This window comes from Cololabis saira, chromosome 1 (genome assembly GCF_033807715.1).
Source record: "Cololabis saira isolate AMF1-May2022 chromosome 1, fColSai1.1, whole genome shotgun sequence".
Taxonomy (NCBI): domain Eukaryota; kingdom Metazoa; phylum Chordata; class Actinopteri; order Beloniformes; family Belonidae; genus Cololabis; species Cololabis saira.
The window spans coordinates 9,140,876-9,156,339 of NC_084587.1; the positions used below are offsets into that span (position 1 = coordinate 9,140,876).

The 15,464-nt window shown below is 41.0% G+C and overlaps 1 protein-coding gene across 1 annotated transcript in view; it reads left to right on the forward strand.

Moving 5' to 3' along the window:
• LOC133456470 (alpha-1,6-mannosylglycoprotein 6-beta-N-acetylglucosaminyltransferase B-like) overlaps positions 1–15,464 on the forward strand; it is a 293,267-nt gene that overhangs the window by 24,082 nt on the left and 253,721 nt on the right.

Sequence of the window (15,464 nt, forward strand, 5' to 3'; positions counted from 1 at the left end):
TAAATTGAAATACACTGTGCAATTAATACAATGTAGACAGTAACAGGCAGACTTTTCCACTGAGGTTGACAGTTGTGCAAATAACAAAACATTTGTGCAAATCTCAAATAAAACATTCAAGTCAATTTGTCACAAAATAAGCTATATCAAAATCATAAAAAAAAAAATGTAAAAAAAAAATGTTTTTTTTTTAAATCGATATAAACGATATTGTCTCGTACCATATCGCGTTTGAAAATATATCGATATATATTAAAATCTCGATATATCGCCCAGCCCCATACATATATATATATATATATATATATATATATATATATACATATATATACACATATATATATACATATATATATATATTTTTGCTGCAAAGTGAACAGGCTCAGTGGAAATTCTCGCTTACCTCCATTAATTTTTCATAAATACGGTCTGACCTTTCTGTTGAACACTGTGCTGCATGCAGACGTGTTATGCTTTACCATGTTTTCTGACTTATCTGAAGTGTTATTATGATGAATCATCATCCTACTCATAAGCAGAGGCTCAAAAATGAGATAAATCTGTGTCGTCGTTGGTTTTCAGGGTTGTGCTACTGTCTATTTTCTGTTTTTGAATTTGATTCTGCCTCGAGCATGTTGATGTGGTTTATGGGGAAAAAAAGAAAATATAGCATAGATATAGTGTTGATATGTTGAAAACATGTGTTTGATTGCCAACAAGAGGGTGGTACGTTTCTTTCTTCAGGAACACGTCCAAACTTGAACCAAATCTGCTCATACAGTATAATGGAAAAGCCTGTACTTGAGTGAGTCTAAAATAAAACTAAAACTTTTTGAGTTATGCTGCGTAGGTGCAAATCAGCTTTAGAAGGTCAAGAGACTGAGATTAAATGGCTGTGAATGAGCAGAACGTGGCCACTAAATGTTTATCCATAGCTCCACCGTGACCCCTTTTAAGTTGTTACTCAGGGATTCAACCTAAACTGCAGAGAAAGTAATCAGATACTGACGTGTCTTCAGTGTTTCCCACATCTTCACTGTAGAATTCAACATTTATGAGGGTGTAAGAGGGTGACTGGGTGGACCACCACCACTGGGGAAATCCCTTTTTTTCTGTCCTTCTTTTTAACGCTCTGTTACTGTCGTCACGACTGTCTTGACAGTTTTAGGTACCTCTGGGTTTTATTGACAATCAGCACAAAGCCACGCCGCTGGTGGCTCCGCCCCTTCTGAGGCAATTTCAACCAGGCTCAAACTTCCTCAAACAAGATCTCTCCTGCATACATTCATGTATTATCAGTTTTTTTCCCCTCACAACTCGAGGAAGCAGCTCGGTTATGTTCTGGAGTTCGTTTGCTGCTTGTGCTACAGGGTGTCATGAATCTGGCCAGTAAAATGATACAAAAGTGAAAGTGAAAGCTTGCTCTCCCTCGCAGGTCGTGGGTTCCCCAGCAGGATAATATCCCAAGACACGGCAGAAATTAATTAGGTGATGGTTGCGCAACAAAGTATTAACTTGAGGGTAACAAATAAATTGTCCAGGCCAGTTTCAAAGTTTTTGTTTTGCTTTTTAATTGATTGTCTTAACCCCTAATTCTGTGAAAAATGGAAGCTTTTTCAAAATTGCCATATATTTTTCTGCTCAGAATTCCTTTTTTTGCCGTTTAAGATGAATGGAAATGCATATGCAGATATTTCATAGACATGTCATGAAATGTTTTCAACCTTTGTGGGGATAAATTGTCCCCCATAATTTCACATCTAGCACTTATTTATTTATTCATTATGGACTTAAGAATGAAAAATGTTGTGTAAAGTTAAAAGAAATATGAAATGAACACACACACACACACACACACACACACACACACACACACACACACACACAACCAACAACTGTTCAGTATGTTGTCACTGAAGTAAACAGTCAAATAATTCATAAAACCGGTGCAAAGCTCATCACAGGCTCGAAGCCATTAGCATCAGAAACTCCACTAACCAGCACATAAAAATCACTTACACTGAGGCTTAATTTTTGTTTAGAAATGAGCTCATTTCCACATGAAAGTAAGACTTTTAAATACTTGTGCGAAGTCACACTTGAGATGAAAATGAAGAGAAGTCTGTTTCAGGTTTGAGAGCAGCACTCGGGGCCGTCGCTAAGCTCGGCGCAGCGGCGCATCCGCCGGAGGGATTAACAGGAGAGCAGCTGAGTAAACAAAGGCTTCGCTCCCCCGACGGGTGGAAACGGCACAGATAAAAGATGGGAGAATTAGTAGTCAGGTTATACGCCGGTGGTCATTACTAAACCCAGGAGCAACTCTTAAAGTTGTCACACTCACTTTTTTGATGCAGAAATGTTGCCATTACTGGTTTTCAGTTAAAATGTTTGATTCTGGTTAGAAAGAATTAAAGTCAAAATAGTGGTTTTACATTGTCTTTTCAATCTTAGACATGTTAGATTTTTATTTTCTGGCTCTAGTAGCCTTTATTGACAGCTTTGAGACGGAAACAGAAGACGGAGGGAGGTGGACAAGAATATTAATGTAGTAAAGTCCCACCATATTATTGTTATTGTAAATATTCTCTACTAATTAATACTAAGTAACTACTAAGTAATCTACTAATTACTCACACAGTTCAGTGTAGTTTTTTCTTTTTAAAGTCGCCTGAACATTAAGTGCTCTGTAGTCCGCTCCCTCTCCTCGGTGACCACAAACTACCTTAGTTTTTCTTAGGGATATCCCGATCTGATTATGTGATCGGAAATCGGGCCTGTAGGAGCTATACATTGATTATTCATGTTTTATTGGTTTTATCTGGTTGCCACGGTGATGAAGGAAGTTTGGGTCACGTGGGTGATCACCATAGGTTATATAAGTATCCAATCACCTGCACTGTGTTGGAGAGAGGCGAGTTAGGTAGCCGTCATTTTTGTTGACCGCTTTGCACTGATTACTCTGATTACACATTTGCAGGCAGTGTACACGTTTCCCACTGTTAATGTTCTTTTGCACTTCATATTCTGTGTTGCAATTTGTTCAGCATAATACTTATATTTTCATGATCATGTCTACAGTAATTTGTGCTAAATATGTGCTAAATAAAACTAAACTAAATTAAACTAAACTTAAAACCCAATAAGTGAATGTATTGGAAAGCCATTGTGGCTGAGTTTGTCATTAAACGTCATAAAACTTCTCTCAGACTCAGCGTGCTTCTCTGTCAGCAGCAGCGCGTCATGCAAATATACAGGACCTAACAAAAAACTCTCAAGCGGCTCTTAAAAGTACAGGAAAGCCGCAATAGGGCCCAATCACGTTGTTTCAGATTTGATCAAAATGGGATGTTGCCTCCCGATCAGGGATCGGATATATATTCTATTCTCATTATTTTGATCAGCTCATCAGACAGACGATGGAAAGAATACTAAACAACTGGTGTATCAACAAGCAACTGCTAATATGAAGAAAGCTATGGGTGAGGTGGGGTGCCGAGTGTGGGCTGTGTCACATGAAGTGAGTTCAATAAAGTTGTTTGTTTGTGGTGATCTGTGCCTGCACACAGCCGTGTTACAGTAGTGGTAAATAAATACAAGTTAAGTCACAACGGTAATTGAAACCCGAACTAAAGTGGCGTGATGGACACCCCGTCCACCATGAGGAAGATTGTAGGTCACTTCAAACACCAACATTTTATTCTTTAAGCCACAAAAGGACAGTAAAAAGTAATAGTACAGTCTTAAAAGCACATTACTGGCCTTACTTTATGACACTGTTGCACTTTTATTTGCTTATTTCTTTACACGCCTGCTGGGTATTTTAAGTTGAGCTGCTGTTTTTATTTAATTCAAATTTATGTTTAAATTTGCACTATTTTTACTTGATTGTTCAGGCTACCCCAAAGAGAACTTCTCTGTTTAAGTTCTAAATGATAAAATAAGGTGAATAAAATAAAAATAGGAGACAACCTGGAAATCAAATGACTCGTAATCGGATCGGCCCAAAAAAACTTGTTCGGGGACATCCCTAGTTTTTTTTTTTTTTTTTTTTTTTTTAGACACACTTTGATGGATTTATCTGAAACTTTTAAGTGGTTAGCGAGAGGCCGGGGAGGGCCGGTCTCTGGTTCAAGAATGGCTTCGTCTGGATGAACGAGGAACTCTGAGCTGTGGGAGGGTTTCCACACTTGAGTCTGATTCGTCTCTTCTGCAGTGAATGAAGCCTCCCACATGTTGTCGGAGAGAAAGATGAACGAGTGAAAATTTAAAGAAGGTGCTGCATTTAAATGAATGCAGAGATGGACACATCCTGCAGCTCTGGCGCTGTGTGTGTGTGTGTGTGTGTGTGTGTGTGTGTGTGTGTGTGTGTGTGTCTGTGTGTGCATACACAATGGGTCACTGGGGATAACCGTGATTCAGATAAATTGAGACGACTGTGTTTGTGTGATGAATTAAGATTCGTGTTTCTTGGTAAAATGTACTTGATTAATCAGCCGTTCATGTGCCGCAGCCTGTGAAGACATCTGGAGCGAGCTCATTAAAAACGGCGGAGTCTCCAACTGTATTTACCCAAAGGAGTTAACCGCGTGTGTGTGTGTGTGCCTTTGTTTATATCATTCATGTATTTAATGATCTTAGTGCCTCTCTGTGCACACAAGCTGCTCACATATCCGTCATGTACTCCGCCTGACCGCCGTCGTGTGTGTTTGCGACCGTTTGACCCTCTTTCCTCCCTCCACGCGTGACTCCGCGGTCCAGGTCCTTAACGCCGGGATTGTTGCTCTCTCCTTCTGTGTGTATTTGTGTGTGCGTTTGTGATGAGCTGGCTGGAAATTGGCTGTTTAATGGGGCGACAGCAGCAATGTGGGACAAGATTGAATCCGGAGAGGCCGAGAGAAAGATCCATCTGCTCGGTGCAGAATCAGCCCTGCGCGAAACAACTGGCCCTTTCATTAAGCCCCCGCTCACCGCCTGCAGTGCAGCACACTCAGGCGCACCCTGGTACACATCACGCGCACGCAACAGACACCTGCAGCCCGGCCACATGCACACACCGAGATGCTGCTGCCATTAATGCAGCTCAGTGAAACAATGCATCAATGTAGAAACCACATTAGGCACCACAGGAGCCCACGTTCCTGTTGCATAAATGTCCACGAAGGAATGTCTGTTTTTACGATTAAAGCAAACAAAAAAAAACATTTAAAAGGGTTCTGAAGATGCTACTTTTATTACAGATACCACACATTCCTGTAAAGACTGCAACAGTTAGTTAATCTACTGAAAAAATGCAAACAATGCATAAAACCACATAGATGTAACAAAGTAGTAAAAAGTGAACGTTCACTTGTTGTGGTTGTAATTCACTACAGGAAGTGCGAGGGGGCGCTACAGCTTTCATTGTTTGCAATAAAGACAGTGTGTAGCCCGCTACGGCACGATTTATACTTTTACGTCGAATCAACGGCCGGTGATTGACGGGTATGAGAAGACATGACGCGCAATCGCTCAACTCGACCACAACTGGAACCTGAAATTTTGACAAGCACAAAATAAAACCTTTTTTTTTTTCTTTCACAAATGAAATTAAAGGTAATCTCTTGATTATTCATTGCCTTAAGGTTATGTAAACAATAAACGCAAGTGTTGATATGTAAATGTGCCATTACATGTATAGTCTATAGACGTCCGGCCGAGATTTTACCGCATAGGCAAGACATTATGTCTTGCGGCTATTATCACCCGTCTATAGTCTGTTTCCCAGACTTAAAAAGGGTTTTCCCATCTGTCATCAATTCTTGGATATATCTGAAACTTATTGTTGATAAATCAGCCATTGGTGAGAAACTTCTTTATTAATCAGAACCTTCAAACATGATGCATTCCATCAAATTAAACATGAATTTTAGCTGAATTAATAATAATAATAATGAATAATCATAATTAATAATAAATACAAAACACAAAAGATCATCTAGGAGGCTTGGCTACATTAAAGCTGCAAGGGGCCCTGGAATTTCATTTAAAAAGAAACGAAAAATGAAGTGACCTAAACGTTCACACATTGATGATTCATCGGACCAACAAAAATAAATATAGCACATGTGTCAGTTTAATTTACTATTTCCTCAAGTTTTTTCCAGACTTTACTTTTTCTATCCGTGTATCTTTCTGGTTTCAATCTCTAACTTTTCCCTGACCGTCTCCATCACCTGCATCGTCTATTTATTTATACGGTTATTTGTAGAGCACATGTACAGGAGAATTCAAACTGCTTTATGTAAAAGGATTTTTAAATATAGACTGTAGTGCATTAGTCGGTGACTGGAGGGTCTGGGTAAATATGTCTCTAGGTATTATTCCTAAGTAGTTTTCCTAGAGTTTGTGTTCATTATGCATTTATTTTTCTTTTGGACACATGGGTTGGCATACATCCCTTACAGTGGTTTGCCCAATTAGCAATTAGCAAAGGATGTAACCTATTTAAGAGGAAGAGACCAGTCTGTTGGGTGGGAATGAAAAGAGGATGTCCGCTGGTTGTGAAGCTGGGTGGCGTAGCAGTAATCCACATGTTTCTTCCAATTAACCAATTAAGTACCACTAGGAAATTCCTCTGAAATGAGTTTTCGTAGTTGTATTATTTGCCTATACTACTCAGCAAGTTAAATTTAGTAGGCCACGCCCCTCCTGGTGAACAGAGTCAAGGTCTGAGTCCAGAACCACTCCCAGATTTCTGGCTTGGCTATTGGTTTTTGGGTTTACTGCTTGAAGCTGAGTGGTGACGTTTAATCTTTCTTTCTTGGCTGAACACTATTATTTCTGTTTTGTTTTCTTTTAACTGAAGAAGGTTCTGGCACATCCACTCTTTAATTTCATCAATGCATTTGACAAATGCTTGAATTGGATTATAGTCTCCTGGTGAGATGGTTACATAGAGTTGTGTGTCATCTGCATAGTGTGGTAACACATTGTGTTCTTTTTCGTAATTTGAACATAGGGGGAGCATTTAGATAGTAAACAATAGAGTTCCCAGAAGTAAACCTTGATGAACTCCATGTATTATTTTTGTTAGCTCTGATTTGTAATTACCTAAAGACACAAAATAGACCCTGTCTTTTAGATAAGATCGAAATAAACCCCCAAAGTGCACATTCAAAAATTATGATTACATGTTGAAATGACGCAGTGCCCGGGGACTGTGATAGACCCACCGTTCTGCATAATCTCTGACACTTCACTTTTCCGCCTTGTCCCTTCTTCTAGACTCGTTACAGACCACCTCATCGCATGACCTTTCTTTTGTTTACAATGCAACATTTATAATAAAAGTATGTGTTGTTCCACATGGATCAGTTTGAACAATGTCCGCTGTCACCAAAGAGTCTCCTGTCGTTTTATGAAAGACCCTTGGTCGTTGCCCCCTAGTGTTGTGGTGGCGAATTGTTTCCCAGCACTTTGCAACACGTCCAACTTCTGGTCTGGCTGGTGAGTGACAAAAATAACTCGACTGATCTATAGTGGTGAGCAAAATGTCCCTAAACTGGTCCAAACTGGACTGAAACATCACCTGAAACATCAACACTGTGATGGAAAATTTAGCACTTGCCGCTTGATTAAACCAAAACTGCTGAAAATGACAAAAAATGTACAGACTGATAGTCTGCTCCAAAAGGGATTAACATCGACCGTAACAATGTTTTGACTACCAGAATCATAAGAATGAATCATCATTCTTACGTCTTCATCATTCATGCTTTAAAATGATTATGTTTCCTCTGTTTCATCGTCATTCTGCATCGAGATGCCTCATATATGTTCTAACTCTTTTGCATGCAACTGCTTAATTAAATCAACTGAAATCTGAATCGTATATCAGGTCTTATTCTTGGTAACTTAGTCACTCAGTTTCAGTGCAGTTATTCACAGAGTTGGAAAGAACATTATGGAACGTTTAATAGGTTTTTCCACAACAGACACCACCGTTATGAAACGTCATGGAGCCGCGCTTCGTAACTTACTTCACAAGATTGACAGACTAAAACATACACGTCATCATTACTTTCAGAGTCTCGTAGTCGCCTCTGCCGTGATGTCCACGTTAGCGCTGTGAGCTTCATCGCTGCTGATGTTTGACAGTCACAAGAGGCGGCTGGGAAGGGAATCAACATTTACTTACTGCCGGTTTTTGCTGATGGTAGGAACAGGAAACCGGAGTGCTTGATGACTCATCGAGAAAAAAAATAATTAAATATTCCTTCAAGGGAAATTGAAACTGATACCTTTACCTAACAAATCTCCTCTGGGTCACTTTAATAAAATCACACGAAAGCATATTTTCATTATAAAACCTAGCAAATAAGAAACAAAATAACAAAAGGATAAGTGTACCTCTCCCTGCGTTGACATTGCTTGGACCTCCAACGGCCTCCGTGTGCAGCCTGCCAGATGTTGAGTTCATCTATTGGCCTGCAGCCACATTGGAGGTGGTGGTTCAGGGTTGGTGGCACCACCTGGCCTCCTGGCCATGTTCAGGGCCCTCCCAGCAGGGACGGGTGATCCCAGTTTCAGAGGAGAGTTGACCTCGGGTGGGCCGGTGCTGCCACTCACAGGCGCCAGCAGCCGCCTCGCCATCTAAACTTACCTTTTCAAATCAGGTGCACCTCTTACAGCTGTATGCCCTGAGCAGTGCTACCAGGGCCGGCCCAAGCCTCCATGGGGCCCTGAGCAAAATTAGATTTTGGGGCCTCTATTACTGCCAATATTACTGATTATTGATCATTCACACACCCACTATAAACTTATTTCATGTTCTTCCCTGTCATTACAAATACACTTGTAAAACCGGAAATGCGTTGCTACCAAGCGAACCAATCACAGCCCTCTCGGTCTGGATGTGGTCTGCGTCGCCTCAACGCGTAGTTACAATTTTCGGGAGGTGCACGTCAATGACGGCGTCAGTGACGGCGTCTGGTCTGCGTCGACGCGCACCACACTCCGTAGGCACGGTGTCGTTTTGACACAGAACCATAACTCAAGTTTAAGAACTTTTTGTTGTAGTTAGATTGTAATCCACAGTGATTAAGACCATGGAAGCAGACAACAGATTAACAAATTTGCAGAAAAATCTTTCAATTCATATTTAGCAAAGTCCGTAACTGCCCCTACTGGCCACAAAGAGAAGCAACAGATAAAACGTTAAAGAGCTGCACAGTTGCAGCAATGTTGTTTACATCATCCTATTGTCACCCTGGCATGTTTTTACTCATCTATAGTTTTTAATCTGAAATGGGAGCAAATTCAGCTACAAGAGCAGCCTGGGGTTCATTTACACTTAATATTTAACGTGATATAGTACTAAGTGTGATACTGAGTGTCATCTACAGTGTAGGCCTACTAAAACAGGGGTTCTTAACCTTTCTGACCTTGGGGCCCAATTTTTTCAGTACAGAGTGGCCCGGGGCCCATTAAATATTAACACTGTATAGCAGGGGTCTTCAACTAAAACTTAAAGAGGTCCATTTAGAGAAAATTTACTCAAGCGAAGGTCCAGAACATCATCATTATATATATATATATATATATATATATATATATATATATATATATATATATATATATATATATATATATATATATATATATATTCAAGTAGCGTCATAGTTGCATCAACATCTGCATCTGACTGTTATATTAAAAAAAAGTACATATTTGCCACTTACATTTTATTTTATTTTTCTAATGCTATCTTATTTTATTTCTCTACCAGCAGTTTGAATTTCCCCTTTTCTTTGTTAATTGTCTCAACACATTTTTATAATAAATGAATATAAACATTGTTGAGCCTGGAACGATATTTAGTTTTAATTATGTTCACTGTGGAGAAAGCTGCTTCACAGCTGTATCTGGACCCAGACATGGGCAGGATGTTTTAAGATGGTCAGCTTATTTTCTGTGACTTCAGTTCAGACTTGAGTGGATATGTTTGATGAAAACTTTGTGTTTTGTTTCAGTGGCGTTTCACTTTCGCACTTTGAACGCCACAGTCTCTGAACGTATGAGACACTGGTTTTGTCCCAGTGGGAAGACTGAACAGGATGAATCTGTCCATTCCGGGTTGAACTTTCCTTTCCACCTGTTACGCTTTTCATCTCTGTATTTACAGTCAAGCTAATTACCGTATTTTGACGACCATACGGGCGCCGTGTACAAAGGAGCCCCCTCAGTTTTGTGTGTGTCATTTCTGGATTTAAAACACACACACAGCGCGCCGTGTGGAAAGGCGCCGTCAACACACACGGAGCGCCACCTTAAAACAACACACACACAAGCATACAAGTGTGCATATTTAAAAATAGAGCGGGAACAAAATTTAGTTTGATTGTACTTTATTTAAGATATTACGTTAATCAGTTGTCAGTAGTAGAGGACTCAGCGCGTCAGGTTTCATCCGAGGCTGATCAGCTGAGACGGGCAGGAGCCCGCAGCTCTGGCTGCAGAGCAGCCGATTCTTTCCGATGCTTTTGCGAAAGCCCGAACAACAGTCCAGTCCAGCAGACACTTCAGCCCACGCATCTACATGTACAATCCTTCAGCAGTAACGACGGAGCCCGCAAGCCCGAGCGGCACCGACCTCCCCGGCCGCGGGGACCTGTCGGGATAAATGATCAAGCCGCGCTCGCTCGCTCTGGGCGCAGACCCAAGTAATCGATCCCTGATCCTGGCGGATCTAAACCATGGATGTATTAATAAAAATCTAAACCTACTCTGTGCAAAATGAAGGATTTACTCTGTAAATACACACCATTTCTCTTACTATTACACGTACAGCTAGCTGAGTGTCTTTTCCTCATTTGGTCGGGAGTTGCTATGCAGTCCCGCGGCCCTCGCGGCCCACACGTACAAAACTTGCCGGCCCAAGGTTAAGAATCACTGTACTAAAAGAAACAAAATAATCAAATAGATAATTTATAAACAATTTATTGTAAACATGTTATCTACTTTATTTTTGGTTTTAAATAAACTGCAACAGCAATGTGCAACAACAATTTGAAGTGGAACAACAATTAAAGCGACACTACGTAATTTTTCCACCTTAATATCATATTTCCAGAGTCATTGTGATGGTACATCAACTTCCAACAGGTTTAATGACACCTCTGTCATGGTCTGAGGGGTCTGTATCGCCTTCACTGGCACTATGTAACTTTGAGGAGCATGGTAGGAACCCTGCCACACTAAAAAACTACACATTTTTACGACTTTAACTGCTTTACGGCATACGTCACTTCCCCCTCCTTCCCGATTTGCAGTCGAGACGAAAATGGGCGGGGCGTGGAGCGCAGAGCTCCGCAGAACCTGTTGCTGTGTTGTGGCTGCAGCAGCTCCACACAACAGACGTGGGGAAAAGATCCTAATGGTTTAACTTTTCAACGGTTTCCTGCTCAGAGGCAGAACCACGGAGACCAAGTATCTGACATAACAAAGTAAAAGAGTGAAAGTGTCGTCGGCTCGCTTTGGATCGCGGCTGTAACGACCAAACACCGGCTTCCACACAGTAATTATGGTTCTGCGTTAAATCGACGCACACCTACGGCGTAGGGTACGTGGCGACGCGCAACGTACGGTGCGTGTCGCCGCGTACCCTACGCCGTAGGCTCTGCGTCGATTTAACGCAGAACCATAAATCAGCCTTAAACCACAAACACTCACGCAGACCGGGTCGGATCAAAACACGGGTTTTATTCCCCACTTCTCCAGCTAAACGCAGTTGCTGGCCAGCTCTCTGCGGTGCAATTAACCCCAATCTTCAGATAAAACTAGTTTGTTGAGGAAAAAATATTAACTCTTATTTGTAGCTGCAGAGGAAAAAAATAATCTCACGAGGAAAACAAAAATATTGCTCACGCCTCGGAGCCTCTTCACCATAATATAGCGGTCAAAAAAAGAAAACAGAAGGAAGAGGGATACAAAACATGTACTGTATGTTGTACTATTATACAAATTTATTGAAACACATGGGTCTTCAGTAGGGACTTCATATGGATCCAGACCGTTAATAATCATTATTTTCTCCATATACCGCTCCCTGGCTTCCTTGTTTAAGGTATCCCGGTAAATTCCAGTTCCTTTCCAGCAGTTTAACATCTTTTTTTTTGCGTTCTGTCTGTTCACTTGGTGAAACAGAAAAGCGTCCCGTCTTCTATCAAAACAAATGCACGCGACGGGACAGGAGTTTTCCGGTCAGTACGCGCTGGTGCTCATGGGAAACGTAGTGTTCTTTCTGGTAAAGTACTACCGCTTTTGAAAGTTACGTTGTGTTGCTTTAAGTGCAACAACAAAGTACTACAAAAACTAGAACTATGATTAAAATCACTCAACTTAGATAAACAGTACCTCGTCAATATGTGCATTGATGTAAAAATAATTGTATTTTTTTATTTTATTTTTTTTTCTACTTTTGGAGCCCCCATAGTGGCCACGGGGCCCTAAGCAGCCGCTTAGTTCGCTTCTGCCTTGGGCCGGCTCTGAGTGCTACTGAGAGTCTACTGTGAATGTAGCTCGTTTATACAGTCGCAGTCAAATACAATCATCCACTTACACCATCCCAGTGGTTTTCTATCACTGCTGTGTTACCGTGTCAGATAACAACCGACGCCGAGGGGAAAGAATCCTGATACCAGAACCTGAAATGTGGATGTCCAATTAGCAGATGAATGTCCTTGTGACAGAATACGCTCTGTCTGAGTGTTTATACGGTGATTGTGATTATTGTATGTATGTATGAAGTGTTTTTGTTCATTTGCATCTTGGATTCTCCGTCCCGAAGAAGGTGCACATTCGGCTGGGACATGTGATTTTCAGAGATCTTTACTTACTTGTACAGGAATAGTTATCTGGAAGCTGCCTTAATTGTACGGCTGATTAGTTGATGCAAAACATCTGGCTTGGGTTGCTACAATTGTCTGATTCGTCCATTACTCGGAAACTTTATGAGGAGAAATGGTTCAGTAAGGGAGAGGCTGACTCGGTATCTCTTGATTTAATCTTACGTGGCAATTTGTTGTTAGTCGTTTGTCTTTAGTTTTCGAGGCCTGGAACACATTAAGACTTTTTCTTTCATCTACAAGACTGCTTTCTGTCACTTCTGTCATTTAAAGGTATTTTCTCTGACAAACAGCCTCTATACAATCCTCACTCGGTAACAGCCCTAATGAAGACCACGTCATTGCAACTGCATATTTGGCAGGCTGCCTTCGCTTTTTCATCGATCAATTTGCTGCTAAGCGGAGGTCTTTGGCACGTCGCTTTCCTTTTAACAGCCGGCATAGAACGGCAGAGTGCTGTCTCTATTTATTATTTATATTTGCCTTGCTATTAGACCGTATTCTGTAGTTAATGATGCAATAAAAATGATAATGTTGATGCAAGGTTGTTTTTTTTTTTTTTTTTAGTTTTATTATTGCAGTCCAGCTGTTTGTTAAAGAAAACATTTGGAAACCAAAACAAACAAATCTCTGTATATCCAGGACAAACGGAGCCATGTCAAGCTTTGTGCCCTCATCCATCAGACTCATAAATAGCTGATTTACCTATTTATTTTTTGCACCTGCTTTTAAAAATGTTTTTTAAATTATTGCCTTTAATGTATTTATTATGCACGTAATGGGGGACTTATTTTTATCTCTTTGTTCTCTCTTATTTTATCTATGCTTTGGTTTACAGCATCTAAGTCTAAGCAGTACTTGTGATTGCCCAATGGATGTTGCTTTACATTAATGATAATAGCCGCCCCAATTGATTGACATTGATTGTATGGTTTGTTTTTGTATTGTCCTGTCACATTATGTTAACCCTTGTGCTGTCGTCGGGTCAAGGAAGGAGGAAGGGAAGAAAGGAAAGAAGGAAGAAAGGAAAGAAGGATGGAAGGAAGGGTGAAAAGAAGGAAGGAAGAAAGGAAAGAAGGAAGGGCGGAAGGAAGGAAGGGAGGGAGGAAGGAAAGAAGGAAGGAAGGAAAGAGGGGAGGAAGGAATGGAGAAAATAAGGATGGAAGGAAAGAAGGGAGGAAGGAAGGAAGGAAAAAAAGAAGAAAGGAAGGAAGGAAGGGAGAAAATAAGGAAGGAAGGAAAGAAGGGAAAAAAGAAGGAAGGAAGGAAGGAAGGGAGAAAATAAGGAAGGAAGGAAAGAAGGGAGAAAAGAAGGAAGGAAGGAAAGAAGGGAAAAAAGAAGGAAGGAAGGAAGGAAGGGAGGAAAGAAGGAAGGAAGGGAAAAAAGAAGGAAGGAAGGAAAGAAGGGAGGAAGGAAGGAAGGAATGGAGTAAATAAGGACGGAAGGAAAGAAGGGAGGAAAGAAGGAAGGAAGGAAGGGTGAAAAGAAGGAAGGAAGGAAGGGTGAAAAGAAGGAAGGAAGGAAGGGAAGAAAGAATGAAGGAAGGGAGAAAAGAAGGAAGGAAGGAAAGAAAGGAGGAAGGAAGGAAGGAATGGAGAAAATAAGGACGGAAGGAAAGAAGGGAGGAAGGAAGGAAGGAAGGAAGGAAGGAAGGAAGGAAGGAAGGAAGGAAGGAAGGAAGGAAGGAAGGAAGGAAGGAAGGAATGGAGAAAATAAGGATGGAAGGAAAGAAGGAAGGAAGGAAGGAAGGAAGGAAGGAAGGAAGGAAGGAAGGAAGGAAGGAAGGAAGGAAGGAAGGAAGGAAGGAAGGAAGGAAGGAAGGAAGGAAGGAAGGGGAAAAAGAAGGAAGGAAGGAAGGAAGGAAGGAAGGACGGAAGGAAAGAAGGGAGGAAAGAAGGAAGGAAGGGAAAAAAGAATGGAGGAAGGGAGAAAAGAGGAAGGGAGAAGGAAGGAAAGAGCAGGAGGAAAGAAGGACAGGAGAATTAGGTCATTTTGACCCAAAGACAGTACAAGGGTTAACTGTACACGCGCTGATGCTTTTACACAAACAAAGTTTGTAATGGATAAATAAATATATTTATTTGATTGATTTATTGATATGCCGGTCCAGTGTAAGGAAATAAAACGGAACACTTTTCTCCAGTCCATGAACGCAGCAATCAGACCGGTTGATTCCCATCTGCCCAGAATAATTGCAGCGTACACTCTGTGATCTTTCAAGAGAGAGAGTGAAGTGACTGCAGAGGGCTGAGAGACGGAGAGATGACACGTAGCGATATGTCTTGACATGGAAAAACGTCCAAAGCTGATATCTTCTGCTGTCAGCTCTCCCCTGAAATGACCTCTGTAGAGGGGCTTGCTATTAGAAATGGAAAAGGTGCACTACTTAGAAAGGTTGCGGGTTCCTCACAGCTATCTAAATTCTAATTTCTGCGAGTATCCCTGACTCTGATTAATCTCTATTAGTTTTCCCGGGTGTCAGAGATCTGCTTCAGGAGCTGTCATCTGTGTTAAGCTCAGCTTCCTGAGAGATCATCGCTAACGCTGTTAGATGTGTCGCTTTTTTCCCCCCTGAATTA